Raw genomic sequence first — 16,798 nt, forward strand, 5'->3', positions numbered from 1 at the left:
AAATTCACCGGGTTCGTAGGACATTGTTTAGGAAATACATACAACTTTAATGACCTTTTTGAATATTTTTGTTTCAGCTACTCATTCGGCCGGCCGGTCAGCTGTTGGGGAACTTTTTCTTTATGTCTTAATCTTAAAATATACATTATAACGTCCAAAACGAGTACTTTCTTTTACAAAAATTCACGAAAATCGACTAATTTCTCATGGGTTACACTGGTAAAGTCCCTTAATGACTTAATCGACATCAGAAAGTGTCTTAATTAAGTCAATATTATAATTGACTTAATTAAGGGCTGTCTGAAATACACATAAAGTCATCAATTTTAGAAATAGTGAAGGTAGAAGGTTAGATTGCTACTTTCTTTTTTTCTTTGGGAAGAGAGAGACAACTAGTTTTCATAATTTTTGGTTCGTAATAAATGAAATTTTTATGGTTCAAAATTTTAGGTTTTTTTCTAGGATAAAACCAGAGCTTACACACTGTACGACTAAGCTCAGAAGCATCTCCTCGCATTGCAACAAGACTGCAGCGCTGGGATGAAGACCAATGATGGATTAAAGGGGGATCTAGTGGGGCTTGGATAGCGAACGAATTTGAGTGCTAATGAGCAACGGCGCGAATGCAATTCATCAAAAAACGCATGAAATTCAACATAATGGTGTGGTTAAAACGAAACTCACCACAGGCACATATTCATACACACCTATGCACTAATACAAATAAGAAAGTCTGCTGAAAGAATGCAAATCTGCAATAAATGCAGCACTCAGACAAACACCTACATACAAAATACTTGTGTTCTTCGGTGTATTGGTGTTGGTGCCAGAATTTTTTTGGAGAAAAATGCATCACTCCATTTGCATATACAAATGTATATGGATGTACGTATGAATGCTGCGGCTTGCATCTTAATGGCCGCTTTACACTTGACATTACTCCAGAAAATGACAGCCATTCAGCGGATAGAGCGCTTGCCGCCGCCAGCCGAACAAAGCGTAGTCACTGTTTAGTTTTGAGCGCGCAGCATCTCGGCGCGCCGATAGACGTTGCATGAATGGACGCATGGCTTCAAACAATTTTTCTGTTCTATTATTCATGACCTAAGCATAGCACTGTGAGGCGCGCTTATGTGTTTGTTTACGCGCTCCACTCCGCGGCTGTAACTTCATTCGCTCAGCGCGCTGCCACCGCTGAGGCATCCCCTTTTTCTGCTTTTTGTACAACTGTCAACTGCTAATTAACTTTTTTCAATATGCGAAATTGTAGCAAATGAAAAAGTTAGAATAAATTCAACTGAAATTCAGGCAGCGCCGCCAGCAGCGAGGCTTGAATCGCAAGCGTTGCATTGACAGTCGCGTTGCAACACCGCGCTATGCATTTGGTAACTGTTTTTATGCTACTTTATCGAGTTGAATGCCGCTGTTAGCATCCCTCCAGAGCTTTCATTGAACTTTCATACTGACTGTGTTGCACTTCGACGGCGCTTGAATGACGACACAAAGTTTGACAGAAGCGCTTGTCGACGCTTCAAGCGCTGTTGTCGTCATACTGCATTTCTTGTTGTTGTTATATTCTTAATTTGCATATTTTTGTGAATTTTTTCTTATTTTATTTGAATTTACTTGCACTCACAGTTACATATTTGCCTCCGCTCCTTAGTTGTTCGGTACTGTATGCGTGCTGCTTGCTGCGGCCGCGTTTCTTGTGGCAGCGGCGCATTCAAGCGCGAATTGAGAGCAAGGTTCAACACAAAAAATATTAATGTTCTTTTCTTAATATATTTGTGTATTTTTGCATACACACACACATACATATGTACATATGTAAATATATATCAAGAATATGTGCTCAATGCATTGCTCTTTGCTGTGTCCTCTTGCAAATTTTTTATTACTTTTGCTGCAATTGTTCTGTTGTTTTTCTGTTTTGCCATCATTCTTCTTAATTCTCAATGCCCTGGTGCAATAAATTGTCTTGAGTATTATGAAAGTTTTGTTTGTCAAATAGCCAATATAACGAGTGAGTTAAGTAGAGGGCCAGCTCTAGGCTTTTTTGATTGAAATTGTGGAAGAAACTACTACATAAGTAGCCAATGAAGAATTCACTGAAACATTTCGGTCATGAGAAAGTATCTAATAAGACACAATAGGTCCTCAAAGTAATAGGTCTGTGGTAATGTCAAGGTTTAAAGCTTGTACGGTCCCTTATTTGATGGATAAGTCCATGAGAATATCCCAATAAAGAGCAAATGATCGAACAAGCTGACGGACGGTTTCGAAATCTAAAAAAAAACTCGTATGTTCCACTTTCAGAGTTACTGCGAGTTAATAGGATTAGAAATAAATATATCAAATTTTTCTAGTTATATGAAATTTTCTGGCTTCACAAAGTACTATCTTTTGAGCAATCCAAATCCAACTTGGCGATCTCTCATAGGACCTAACCCAATTTAAGCTACCATAAGAAACCTAATAATGTCATTGCTGTGATCAAAGATCCAATGAGCTATTAGAACATCTACTGGAACCATGAGAAACGATCCCTACATTCCCTAATGTGTAGTCCATAAAATACATTTAATGGCATAACCTTCTCTAAGAGAGTATAATAGTTTTGTTCACATAACGGTTGTTTGTAACACCTAAAACTAAAAGAGTTAGATATAGAGTCATATATACCAAAGTGATCAGGGTGACGAGTAGATTCGAAGTCCGTCCGTCCGTCCGTCTGTCCGTCTGTGCAAGCTGTAACTTGAGTAAAAATTGGGATATCTTGATACGCGTGTTTCATGGATGGGCGAAATCGGACCACTGCCACGCCCACAAAATGGCGAAAACCGAGAACACATAAAGTGCCATAACTAAGCCATAAATTAAGCTATGGAAGTGAAATTTGGTATAGAGGTATTTGGTAGAACAAAGGGGCCCTACTAAGCTTTTTGTACATATCTCGTAAACTACTAAAGCTATTTTAACGAAACTGTCAGGAGTCGTTTTCTTCAGGCACTTCCTTATACAGTTCCAAAATGGCGGAAATCGGATAATAACCACGCCTAACTCCCATACAAAGGTTAAGTTGAAAACTACTAAAAATGCTTTAATTCAGTAAGGTTACACCTTAAGGTTACGCTTTAATGATACTTGGGCCACATCTAAGATGCTGGACCGCTTTCGATAACGAGTCCATATTTTTCACGCCAAAATTTTTTATTTGTTCTATGCTAGCGGATAGGTTGATTGAGCTAGATTACACAGTTTACTTCTGCAAAGCTTTGTTAGAGAGAGCGCCATCTATCGCAAAAATTTCTAATAGTGAAGAAGTTGAGAAGTGTGTCTTTGATAGATTATTTTAATTTTTTGATTGGTCTCATGGGTGTTTTGTAAAAGTAGATAGGGTATTCAATAGCAAAAAGCATCCTCATGTATTTGACAAATCCCATAAATTACAAACAAATCGCTGTGCAACACACCCTCCTTACATTAATTTCGATTCCACTCGAGCTTAAGCTTCCCTACATGCTAGCCATTGTTGTTGTTATTGTTGTTGGCATATTCTGTTTCTTAATTTTGTTGCGTTTTGCGTGCATCTAGCATATTCGAACCGACAAAAAATGCATACAAATGCACAAATATATGGCATATTGCATTATTGTTGTTCATAACATTTCGTATGTTTGTATGTATATATAAACATAAGTATATATGTATGTATTGGTATTTGTGTATGCTCATTTTTGTTGGCGCTTTTGTTTTTCTTAATTGGTTTTGCTGTACATTGTGCATTCAGTTATGTTCTTATGTACATATGTGTTTTTTGTTATGTTTTGCTTTGTTGTTGTTTTTTGCAATTTTGTTGCTCGTGAAAATTCGCAATGCACTCCAAGGTTAATATTCGATTTATTGGAAAATTAACCTTTCAAGTTTCGCGCTTTATAAACTCCGCTGGTTCTTTGTGGTTTTTGCTTATTGTTTTTGTTGTAAGTACTAGTAAAAAATTTGAAACTGTTTTCGGCCAAGACCGAATATGAATTAGCTTCTATTGTGTTTTTTGTTTTCACCTCTAAAGTTCGGTGTCAGTGTCAGTGTGCATAAAATGCAATGCAAATAAAATGTGGGTTTATATACTTGTAGAACACACATAGAACATACATAAGTACATATTTTTATGTTATTGAAATTGTATTAAGCATATTAAAATCATTAGAATAACTGGCACCTATTATTACCGAAATAATGTTGCTTCAACATGGATCAATCCCTTAGAGATCTGTAAAAAGTCTTCGACACTCCTAAATTACATTACATTTACCAAAAGACTCGAATCACTTGCAAGCATCACGCATCCTCAAATCAAAAAGAATTATTCTTCGGTTTAAAAAAATTGAGATTTGGTAGAGAAAACCATAAAAATAACAGAGACCTCTCATAATTTTCTCGGAACAAAATAAAAGTCAACAAGTAAAAAAGGATATATTCGGGTGTAACCGACCGGTTTGTACCGTCATTGACCTTAGGGTGTTTTTTTTACATTTTGGTCGATGTCAGTGACCTTTGACAATGATTTGTTTACGTACGTGCGGATTACAGCCTGACCAATATCGCATATTTTGATAATTCTTCAATGAAAATCCGGATCATTTTCAAGTTGTTGCTCAGCCCAATTCACGAACATACGACGATGCTGGTGGTGAAGCGGATTGAGTTCATGCGTCAATTTGATCTTTTAAGGATGTACATAGGCCAAGATCTTTTCGAAAAATTCGCCACAACGATGTCACAGAGATGCCCAATGCTTGAGAAGGACGTGTGAGTGACTGATTTGGGTCTTCCTCAATTGATGCGAGGCAGCAATATTCTCGAACTAATTACACTTATTTGTCTCATTGCCACGGGAACATTTTGTACTGTGCCCGTGGATTTAAAATTTTCCACTAGGCGCTCAATTGTTGACCTGGCAGGACGATTATAACGACCATGAAATGGACATAGCGCTCTTAAAGTTGAGGCCAGTGACTCCGAATTTCGGTAGTAAATTTTAATAATTTCGACTCATTGTTGGATCGTATATATTTCCTGCTACTGCTTTTGTGGCGTCCCTTTTAAAACCCCTTTACTTTGAAGGGTCTCGTAGCATCAGGTTTTGAGGAGTAATTTATGAAAGTTTGTTATTTACGTGAGGTATTGTTTACTTACAGTTATGGATATTACAGTAATCGAGAATTATTTCATGGCTGATTTATTTATCTCCAAAGAAGTTTCGTGCGATGAAATTTGTTTATATTTTATGGGCTCACATGATATCAGGTGTCTTTGTAGTTTGAATGATCACATGAGGTCAGGTTTGTTTATAATTTGAAAGTTCACGTGGGGCCAGGTAGGTAGGTGGGTAGGAGTGCTGTCCTGTTTTAGTTCGTGCTCAATTAGCACTATCTGTGCCATTTTGATACACTAGTCGTCGACCTTTTTTTATATTTGCTGTCATCTTTAAGCTTCTCGTTCAAACCATTTTGTGGTTTCGATGAAGCTACTTATATCCATTATGCTTTTTGTAGACATCCATTCGAGGTTTGATGCTTGATGGAATCCCAGTGTTCTGTGACGGATCTGCGATAGGGCTGGGCATTCACAGAGGAAGTGCAAAATTGTTACCTTATACCCTGTTAGTTCGCAGCTTCAGCATATGTTATTGAAGGGCACACCCATTTTCAACGCAAGTTCTCCAAATGGCCAGTGCCCTGTAATGGTAGCAGTTAGTCTGAAAAAATTATTTCTTGACTTATTTAATAAGTCGTTAGTTCTCTTCATGTCATATTTTGGCCATATCTGTTTGGTTACGTGGCGCCAAGTTGGTCTGCATTTTCTGCGAACAGATTTGTGTGTAGTTAGAGATGCCATGTGAAGCCAGGTTTGCTTACGTTTCTTAGATAGAATATTAGAGTATGGAATGGAATATTGCATTCCGGTTTGTTTATGGTTTGAAGGCCACTTTTAGTCAGATGAAACCTCATCATGAAACCGGGAAGAGCGTGAAAGTTCAGCCGGTTCTTTGAAGTTTAAAAAACCAAATTAAGGAAGCATATAAAAAACGTATAACCATTTAATATCTAATAACTAGATATTTGTTATCAAGCCGATGCTTAAAGCTCTTATCCAGCTTTAATTTTATTCACGCTGACAAAATAATCAGTTTCAATAAAGAAGTACTTACAGAAAAGCTGCTCTGAGCCAAACAATTTCATGCGTGTCCTTAAAATTTTGACATACTTTGCTGCCAAGCGACATAAATCTGACTCAGACTTAGGAAAGCGCTCAAAAGATGCGAGTGAGATTAAAAAAATATAAATAAAAACAAAAATAAATAATTATGAAAAAGCAAATACTTGGTGACAAACATATATTTATTATGTGGCGAAATCGCCCACAGGCTCTGGAATTACTTCACAAAAAGCCTCTACCTATTAGAAAAATAAAAATTAAAAAGTATCAGAGTGTTAAAAAATGCCAAAGGAAAATTGCGTAAGCTGCGTACTCGAAACACACGCAAACAAACATGTCTCCGCACAACAACAAACAGCGTAAATGTGACGAGGTCGCATGGGGGTAGACCTACATATGCCCGCGACACCCTTTCGAACGCGCTGCAGCAGACGCTTAGCCGAAAGCGATTTTCTGAAATGCGCCATCCGTAGCGCCTACCCAACAACGCGCCCATTTCGGATTGGAGAACGCTTTGGTGCAGGGGAGCTAAACTCCAACACCCCACTGCGGTGCGTATGTGTTGCTGCGTTGAAGCCGAGCCATTAAGCCGCGTGCAAAGTGCGTTCGCATTCGTGAATGTTCCGCAATTCAACGCAAAACTTCGCCGTTGGCAAAATTTTATTAAAAAGTCATTCACACAAATGCAAGCGGCATGCGAATGCGAATGTGTCTTTGTGTGAATGCCTTGTAGGAAAAAATAGACTATATCAGAATAGAAATTGAAGTGAAATAAGTTCCTGCGGTCCACGTGCTTTCCTTTAACTTTCCTCTCTGGATGCTGTAATGTATCCATATTTGGATCACAGTTAGATATTTGCTCTAAGACACTTTAAGTTCAGGTTTAGAAAGTATTGTTTTTCGATTGGATCTATGAATAAAGTCTAAGAATATTCAATATATGCAAGAATTTCCATTAATGGATGGTGTGTATGAATAGCATTTTCCATGTGCCCAACTACGGTTTAATTGACTAAAATTACTGATACATTTAAGTATCTTTGTTCGTTCAAATTCCATTGATTGACACATTATGGTCTCATTTACTTGAGAAGGTGGTTTGCAAAAATTTTGTAAGAAAAGAGCACTCTCCTACTTGGCCAATCGCCAAATATTAATTGAGTGAGCTAAATTGAATGTTTATGAATAGAATTTATTCCAGAATTTCAAATTTTCTCTACTGGGTTTGCTCACGCACCCGCTTGCATATGTTCACACTTCGCCATGCGTACGCTGCTTATTTAGGCTTAATCTTTTGTATTTCAATTCTTTTATTTTAATTTCGCTCTCCACCTTTTTTTTGTGTTCATTTGTATTGCTTTCACACATTTCATTTCGCTAACGCATTAATTTTTCCACACAATTCTTTTTGAAAAATGAAAAAAGAGAGAAATTAAAGATTGTCCTATCTCTTATGTCTTATCTGTATGGTTATAGTGTCGTCTAATTGTGCGTTGAAATCTTTTTTATTTACTTGGATTATTTTTATATTGTCAATGAGTTTGATATTAGTTCAGACGTTTGCCTTTGTTATTTATTTAGTGGTTCAAATTGTAAGAGACAATTCTCCACAGTTTTATTTGTTGTCAAGAATGTAATTTCTACAGAAATGTATTATCAATTTTTGTGCGGCTGATTTATCTTGGAGCTAAGGGACTAGAGTTGCGCACCTATAACTTCTATTTGAAAAGGATCGTAGACTAGAATCATAATAATTTTAATGTTGTGGCAGCTACTACTGCGCTAGTACAAATTCCCTAAAAAAATCGTAGGAATGTTGTCGAGATAGTAGACTTTGGCTGGACAACAATCTGGACCCTGATTGGTTAAACTTAAATAGCTGAAACAGTCATGGAATTTGACTTTCAGTTCTTCTAGTGAATTTCTTTGGGTTGCGCATCCATAAATTATATTTGAAAAGGATATTTCTAGATTACATCACTGGAAAAGATTTTCTAAAAAAATCTTAGGTATGTTGTCAAGATGGTAGATTTTGGCCGGACTCTGTTTCATTCATCTTAAATAGATCAAACAGCCGTGTAATTTTGCTTTCAGTTCTTATAGTGAATTTATTTGTTTTTTGTTAAGTCGATTCAATCGTCGGTAACAGGAAAAGTCACTGGGAAAAGTCTCGGAAGACATTTTTTTCGAATATGACGCCTACCACTGAAGTGGATTACCTCTATATGACATTATACATATTTCAGAAAATTTCAGATCTCTTCGCATGAGTCTCTTGGCAGTTCGTTTATTCCTTGAGCGCAACAAAATTTATTGATGTGGTAAATAAAAAATAAAAAAAGAAGCATTAAGAGACTCTTCCTGTATCTTTTACTATCTTGGTCTTTTATCCTGATGATTCTTTCAATTCATTCCAATACTCAATGATTCCATAGGATTAATTCTTGAAAATCGTAATTGAATTGTTAAACAAGTAACTATTCGAAATGATCTCTTAATTACACAAATGAATGAGAAGCGAAATATAAATTGATCGAGTACATTCTCTGCCTGTACCGAGACTGTCTTCGGTTTCGGTAATCAATTTGCGTAAACATCCATAAATAACTTACTGATTGCAGCACACATAAGCGCCACACCATCATTTTCGTCTCACAAACCCCGAGAACACATCAATCTGGGCATACGATTTCACAAATCTCTGCGCAATATTTTTTATGACAAATCAATCTGTGAAATCGCTTTACTTTCGCAATAGTCAAGTGTTGTCATATTTTTATTTGGCTTACGACCATAGCCCACTGGCGCAACCGCACCTCAACCCCTATCATGTCGTGCGTCTGTCAATTTTTCGACGCATTCTCTGCGCGCTGTCGCCGGCCGCTGAACGCATCTTCCAGTGGACCGCAACGTCTGCGGCTGCAACTGCGCTGCGGCCATCAATTCGCGAATCAAATGAATTGTAATGAATTTATTTCGTGCGCACTTGCACACACACACACACCTACACGTGGTCTGTCTGTCCGTCGTCTCTATGTAGGTGTGTATGTGTGCTCGAATACTGCTGATATTTGCCAGCTACCACTGCCATCGCCCTGTTGCTTTGGTCAATCGCACTTGTGTTGACGAAGGGAAGGAATCGCGCGGCTCTTGTAAAAATGTATGTCTGTGTGTTTGTTTGTGTGTCGTTCCAAGGCCTCACAAAATCAGTCAAAGAACTTTCTGATTTCGGACGTATGTGCGCAGGGCATGGTAGTGACGGCGGCGGCGATGAGGTGTCAGCTCAATACGTCGCACATTGGGGCAGTCTCAGTCCAACGCTACCTCCTCCACTTCTCAGTGTCCCGTCGTCATCGCCGGAGTTCGAGTAGCTGGGCCGTTCACTTACATTGTCAGTTGTTTACATTCAGATAATTCTTTGGCAGCGGCAGCGACGTCGACGACGCCAGTGATTGTTGTTGTTGTTTTGTATGCACTTTCAAGACATTTCAGTTGAATTTTGCTGTATTTTCACTTTTATTAATTTTTATATTTTTCATGCGTTTGTATGTGTATGTGTTTGCGAATTATTTGTTTATATATTTTACGCATTCTTATTGTTACGGCTGCTTCTTCTTCTTGCTCTTATTCTCCGGCTGCACTTTTACAGTTCGAAAAGTTGAAGGCATTTTGAGTTTATTTACCTCGCCAATTTGTCGGTGTGTGTGTGTGTCCAAGTGCGTGTGCTTACGCATCGTCTATAATATGAAAAGTGCTCAGACGATCGTTTCGAAATTATTTACATTACATACTTACAGATATTCGTCACTTACTTTGCTAATAACTTCAATACTCAAACTAGTACTCGAACAGCAGAGCGATTTTTTTTACAGGGTAATTTTTTAAAGTCACTTGGTGGTGGGGTTTTTTCGTTGTAAAAGTAGGTGTGTATGTGAACTATCGTAGGAGTGTACCTTATTAATTTAGTTAGTCATTTAAAGTTGACTGAACTTTAACAACGGACGATAACAACTTATGAGGCAAACTTAAGTTTATTTGGGATTATTGAATGTAAATAAGGACGATCGAGTGCTTTGGGGGAGTGAAGAAAGTCACAATCAATCCGAGAATATGATAAGATTTAACTGTTCTCCATACGCGCTTGACAAAAATCAGTTTCGTTAGCGTTCGCATGATTCACGATCGAATATAAAGGTCAAACATCGCCACTTCGTTGCCTACATTTCGGCGCAATTATAAAATAATAGAAGTATTGGGAAAGCAGTACCAGGCAGGCTGAAAAGAAAAAAAAAATAATAAAAAATTTTAATTTAAATCAATGGAAGATTCAATGTAGGTGTCATCGATATACCGTGTCTTTAGTTTTTGATACCTATTTTGAACAACGATTTGTCCTTGTGTTCGAAATTGGTCGTGATTCGTAATTTCTTTCCAGTGACCATTGCCTTGAGGCCTAAGGATAGGAAATAGTCGTTTTGAACCCACTCTGCGGCATACGTTGGATATGTAAGCAAGCCTAAGCACTATTCATGGAACTAAGACCGAATATGATTGTTTAATTGATTGATTATGACCTTAATCTGTACATCGAACACGTTTTCGCTGTTCAATTTCGGACACCAAACTCAGAAATAGAGCTAAATGTATTTAATTTGACAGCGCTTAATTCCAATACGATAAGGAGTTCAAAGGTCTATCGTTATGATCTCGTTAGATGAGAAGCTTGAAGAAGCTTCACATGAATTAAAACTCTACAGTATTCACGAGGGTATTCAGTAGAGAGCTTATAGAAGAAATAGAGAGTAATTTATAGAAGACATTGTTGGATCTATGGAACCATCGATTTGATTTAGCTAAAGTATATAGAGATCCAACCGGTTTTCAGCTACAAAGAACGTATTCCGTTAATTTAGAAGAGGTGCTAAATTATAGCGGTGGAAACAACGTAGAGAAACTCGCTCAAAGAATTCCTTTCCTCTAAAGTATACTAACTACAACAGACACATATGTTCAAAAAATAAAGGGAATTGTAAAAATGAAAATGTCACGGGTTTGAAAAATCCAAATATCAAATTTTTTTTATTATCTTGATATGCATTATACTGAAGTACGATATAATTTTCGGTTATATTAATTCCTGACTTTCTTTGTAGCAGCTGCTAAGTTTAGACGATTTTTTATGAGCATGCCGATTTTCGTTTGTTAAAGGTTCACAAAAGCTTCGTTGCTTTTTTCGTGAATTCTTAACCGCAGACAATACTGTAACAATGCCCCAGCCTCCATATTCGCCAGAAATGACTCCGTGTGACTTTTTTACATTTCTAAAAATAAAGAGAACCTTAAAGGGCCGCTGAAAGAGCCAATGACTATTCCAAAAATCGAGTTTGAGAAGTGTTTCGATGATTGGAAGAAGCGCTGGTATAAGTGCATAATATCAAATTAGGACTATTTTAAACGCGACAACTATAATCTGGACTAATAAATAAATATTAAAAAAAAAAGAAAATAAAAAAAAAAAAATGTCTAATGATTTCTCTTCATAATTGTCATAATCACAGCTTTATTAAAATCATATTTTCTCATTAATATGTAGATATGTATATAAAGCATTAATAATATATTAATTGACCAAACCGGAACGTGTTAAGCTTAAACGCCTGCTTCCGTCACAAATAAGCTCGCGCAGGTGAGAGAATGTTCTCGATATAATCGGACATAGATATTACATACAGATATTTAAAGTTAGCAATCAGAGTACTAGGGTTGTACTTCACATATTTTTTTTGAATTCAAAAATTAAATTTTGCTGCTACTTCTCTTCTTCAATAAATTCAGATATATGGTATATATAAGGATTTTAGGTCTACAACTTTGCTTCTGCCGTTTTCCAATTGATGTCTCTAGGGACAAGCACTGGTCTATTAAATCGATTAAATCGTTTTATATCGATCTTAGACATTTGTGTCAACATTAACTCAATAAAATATTTGTAGAGATCTATTTGCATCCCAAACTTATTCTCAACTGAAAATGACACTTTTTTAGCCGAATTCTCGACATTTACGGGAAATTTTGCTTTTCTTTTTTAGTTCCAAGAAAAGTGCGGCTGAGGCTCATCGACTTTTGTAAACGTTTTTATACAAAAAAAAAACTTAAATTTGCAAAAACAACGGCGGAAGCAAAGTTGTAGAGCTAATATTTAAAATTTTTTTTTATAAAAAATTTTTTTATATCTCTTTCCATATATCTTTCCATATATTTCTTTTCATTTGTGACATAAATCATTATTGTGAAATTAATTTAATTTTTTCTTTCTATTTTAGCTTTCCTTCAGCTTACTTAAACAATTGTCATTAAGGTAAGTACACTTTTAAATTATTTTTTCGCAGATCTTTATATTGGTGTTTTCCAAAATATGAACATAAATTCCTCACTGTATCATTCGACTTATGAAAGAATACACCTAATGCACATACAAACAGATATATATGCACACAGAAGAAATTCCGCCAACTGTGATACTTCCTCGATGCCACCATAAGCTATCATAACTGCGTTAACGCATTAGTGACAAAAACAAAAACAAAAACTGCAAAGCATGCAGATGATTGTTGCCACATACATACATACATACATACGCTTAGCTGTAGTTGCCACTTTGATGAAATTTTTCCTGTCATTAATAGAGTCAAGCTCAAAGCATAGCGTTGATGTTGTTGTTGTTGTTGCGTTTAGTGAGCGCTGTTATACTTTTGTCATCGTTATTTTGTGCAATTGTGCCAAACTTATGCGGTCACTGCATAAGAACACACACGCATACACTCACGCGTGTACTTCATAACTCGGAAGCTACAAGCCACTTAAGCGATTTCCACTTGTTGCTCGCGCGCTTGGCCATTACCAACGGCCCACCGAACCGGCCGACCGTTCTTGTTAACAACATTCATTCTTATTTATTACAATGTGCAGTTCGGCTGGTTCTTTCTCTCACGCAGCCAGTTCTGGAAGCACTTCCGTTCTCCGGTTGCGGCCGCAAGCCGCCGGCACCAACAGATGTTTGGCTATTAAATGCATAAATTGTTGCTAGATTGTTTAGAAAATCAGTTAGTAATTTTGTTATTGTCGTTATTGCTGTAGTTGTTGTTGCTGGTGTTGCTGTTGTTGAGTGAGCGCCGCGGCAAACAGGAACCGTACACAGGAAATAGCTAAATCAAGGCAACGGTTTTTGTTCATTCGCTGCAATTTGGTTTAGTTGGGTTGTTGTTGTTGTTGTTGCTATTGTTTTTGATATGTACATATAACTTAAATTGGCTCAACCAGGCTTGGTTAGCTTAGTTAGGCGGCTATTGAATTGATTTCGCTAAACGGATAAACGCTGGTTTGGTTGGCGTTGTTGATGTTGCTGATGTTGCATGCAACGCGCTAGCGGTTGCACTAGATGTGTCTTTGGTGTTATTAGAAATGGGTGCAAACGGAAACAGGAAGACAGGAAAAGATTGCAAATCTTTGGCTTTCAGATGTCGAAAATATATACACACAAGCACACACTTGGTGTGTGTTCAAGTGCGAAGTTGTCAGGTAACTCCGAGGAAGTTGATTAATAACTGTGGAAATTGGGTAAACTCTTTCAGGATGTAACGGTCAAAACTAACGCAGTTATTTGTTTATTTATAGTGGTTACTTACAGCTTTTAAGGTGTGAGGCGTTTAAGAATTTTCAGTGAATTGGTAAAGTACGGGTCTGAATGGTTTCGCTGCAGTCAGTTTTATTCCACTTGGCACAAATATTTATTTCTCTGAGATTGTTGTTTCGCCGAGTACATCATCTATAATTTTATTTTTTTTGCCCCAGAGAAGATGAGAAAGTAATTGGTTGCCTCAGGATGTTTTTATTTTATTACAGAAATAAGGTTAAATTACACAAATTCCTTATAGCATAGTCGTCAGTCAAAAGGGTCCAGTCCATTACTTCAAACATTCGTTGAGACGGAGTATTAAATCAATTGAAATACATAACTTCTTGTGATATAGTATAATTTAATAGTTTTGGAAGACCAAGTAAATTTTGTTTCCTTGGCGATTTTCATGAATTTTTTTAAGAAAGTACTCGATCGAATGTATCGAAGTTTTTTTGAATAATACGGTATATTTTTTAGCTCTGTTTTAAGAAAAAATGCAAAAATCAAAGTTCCTCAACTGCTTACAAGAATCCGACAAAATTAGTAGCTGAATCAAAAATGTTATTAAAGTTGAAGGTATTGCCTATACAATTACCTACGATTTTTGAAAGATATCAAAAATTACCAATATGGCGCAGTGCTGAAAAAAAGTAATTTTTTATATAAAAAATCGTAGTTTTTTAATGCCAAATTGACAATTTTCAACCAATCAAAAATATCGTAGGTCATTGTATAGTGAATAAATTCACTCTTCGCTCTTTAGAACGCTGCCGTTCAAAAACTATTCAAGATACGACCTTAACGCTTTCACATGATATTTTTGAAGGTATAAACTATCTAATAATCAAAAAATAAAAAAATAAATTTTTTGAAAGTGTCACACTGGTATAGCCCCAGTTAGGCCCCAGCCTGAAATTTTCAAAAAAATTATTTTTTTTTGTTTTACTTAATTTCCAAGTCCATATTATAACGAGTATTTTGAGATGTCGGCGCGGTGGGATATTTTTCTTCTTTTGCGATTTTCCCAAACCCACATTTTTCGAGACGGTGTTCAAAAATTATTCAAGCGGCTGACTTGAAAAGTAGAATATGACTTCCTAAATAGATTTTTCACAGAGTTACGACGGTATTTTAGCCCAAAATATAAATATAAATATGCTTCTAATTGCGTAAAAATTTGTCGTTTAATCGTTTTTAAACGAGTAGACGGCCACGCTACTATGTTCAAAAGTTATCATTAAAAAAAAAATTTTTTTACAGACAAAAATTGATCAACGCCAATGCTTTATCTCTGCAATTTTTAACTAAAAACTTTTTTTTTTTAATATTTACAAACCCTAAGATATGTATTAAATTAGCAATAAATATATAGAAGTCCTACCTCAAATAGTTTTGTCAAAAAAATTCCTAAGAAACATTCCGATTTTCATGCGTTCAGAGAGGCGTAACCCCTTAAAATGATAAAATTCGAAAGTGCTGTATATGAAACTGAATAGATCTATGATTTTATGCTTAAAGGTTAGCTATTGTCAGCCCAGGAGACTGTTATTTAAACAGGTGTTGAATGTTAGTAGGAACAGAAATCGAACTGAAGTGCTCCGAAGTTGAACTGAGCACCAACATCCACCAACAGAAGCATGACGACTTACCATACATTTTTTATCGCTTATTTTTAAGTTTCTATGCCATTGTTGCCATTAATTTGCGACGTGGATGACGTTATTGCCAGGTGTTTTAATTTTCGATATCAACGCAAGGTGATGGAATGCGGTACAAAATTTCCATTTAGTATTGTAGAAATATATGTTTCCCATTTTCCGGACGTTATTGTGGCTCGATCTCATCCATTTGCAAATTTTTCGACCATTTCTTCATTGTCGAGGGCAATTCTCTTTAAGTCTGAGATTAGGAAATAGTCGTTGGAGGCCAGATCCCAAAAATAAAATGGGTACTGGGACAATTCAAAGCCCAATTGTTTTTGACATGGTTTATCGGTCGATTTTGACCTCTACTTTGTACAGAGCTTTCGTGTACCTCATAAAAGATATATCCAACATATTCCATAGATATATTAAGAATATAAGCTATATAAATCAACCCAGTTTACGAGTCATTGCTTTGTCAATTTTTGTAATGTTTTTTGGACATCTATTGGATCATCGTTTTTGTGCTCATATGGTGCTCTGTTCGAAGTTTAGCAATCCACTTACGAATGGGAGTGCGTACAGCAACTTGAAACCGATTTTTGCGTTTGGCTGTATTTTTCTGCCTTTTGGAGTTTAGGTCCAACACAATTCAAATGTCTCCTAACGATACAATATTTTCCTTATATACACTATTCACTAATTTCCGTATTCTTAAGTAGAAAAAGCTGTCGCACTGATAAACTATATATATGCATATCTACACACAGAAGTGCAAAAACAAATAAAAAGTTATGATCATAAAATAAAATAAAAGCAATGAAGACATAACTTCTTCGTGAGCAAATTAAAAGTGACTTAAATTGTCATAAAATTGTGCGGTGAGTGGCAAAATGCTAACTAAATTAACTGATTATCTGCAAGTAAACACGCAACTCAACATTGGATAAATATGATTAACGGGACTGCTGCAAATAGAGCGATCCACCCGACCAACCAACCAACCAACCAATAAAACGAAAAGTTAAATGCAACATTACTGCAACAAAGTCGGCAACGAACATTCTTCAACCGCCGCTGTCCGTCCGTCCGTCCATCCGTCTGCTGTCTGCTGTGTGGGGGCTAATAACTACTGGGTTATGCGTATCTAAACGGGTGGGATTTTAACACTTGGGCGCCATCTTAGGGAGAAAGAATAATATGGATTGCCTCGTGTTGGGCGGCTATAAATCGCATTGGAGCAGGTAAGATGAATACT

At 36.5% G+C, this 16,798-nt stretch overlaps 1 protein-coding gene across 3 annotated transcripts in view; it reads left to right on the forward strand.

Moving 5' to 3' along the window:
* The window catches only part of LOC105218430 (tRNA:m(4)X modification enzyme TRM13 homolog), a 793,174-nt gene that overhangs the window by 252,640 nt on the left and 523,736 nt on the right, over positions 1 to 16,798 (forward strand). For all 3 annotated transcript variants that reach the window (XR_008469969.1, XR_008469970.1, XR_008469971.1), the window contains one exon: positions 12,543 to 12,577. The gene's annotated coding sequence lies outside the window, so the exon portion shown is untranslated. The remainder of the gene's footprint in view (positions 1 to 12,542; positions 12,578 to 16,798) is intronic.

The sequence above is a fragment of the Zeugodacus cucurbitae genome, chromosome 2 (assembly GCF_028554725.1).
Source record: "Zeugodacus cucurbitae isolate PBARC_wt_2022May chromosome 2, idZeuCucr1.2, whole genome shotgun sequence".
NCBI lineage: Eukaryota > Metazoa > Arthropoda > Insecta > Diptera > Tephritidae > Zeugodacus > Zeugodacus cucurbitae.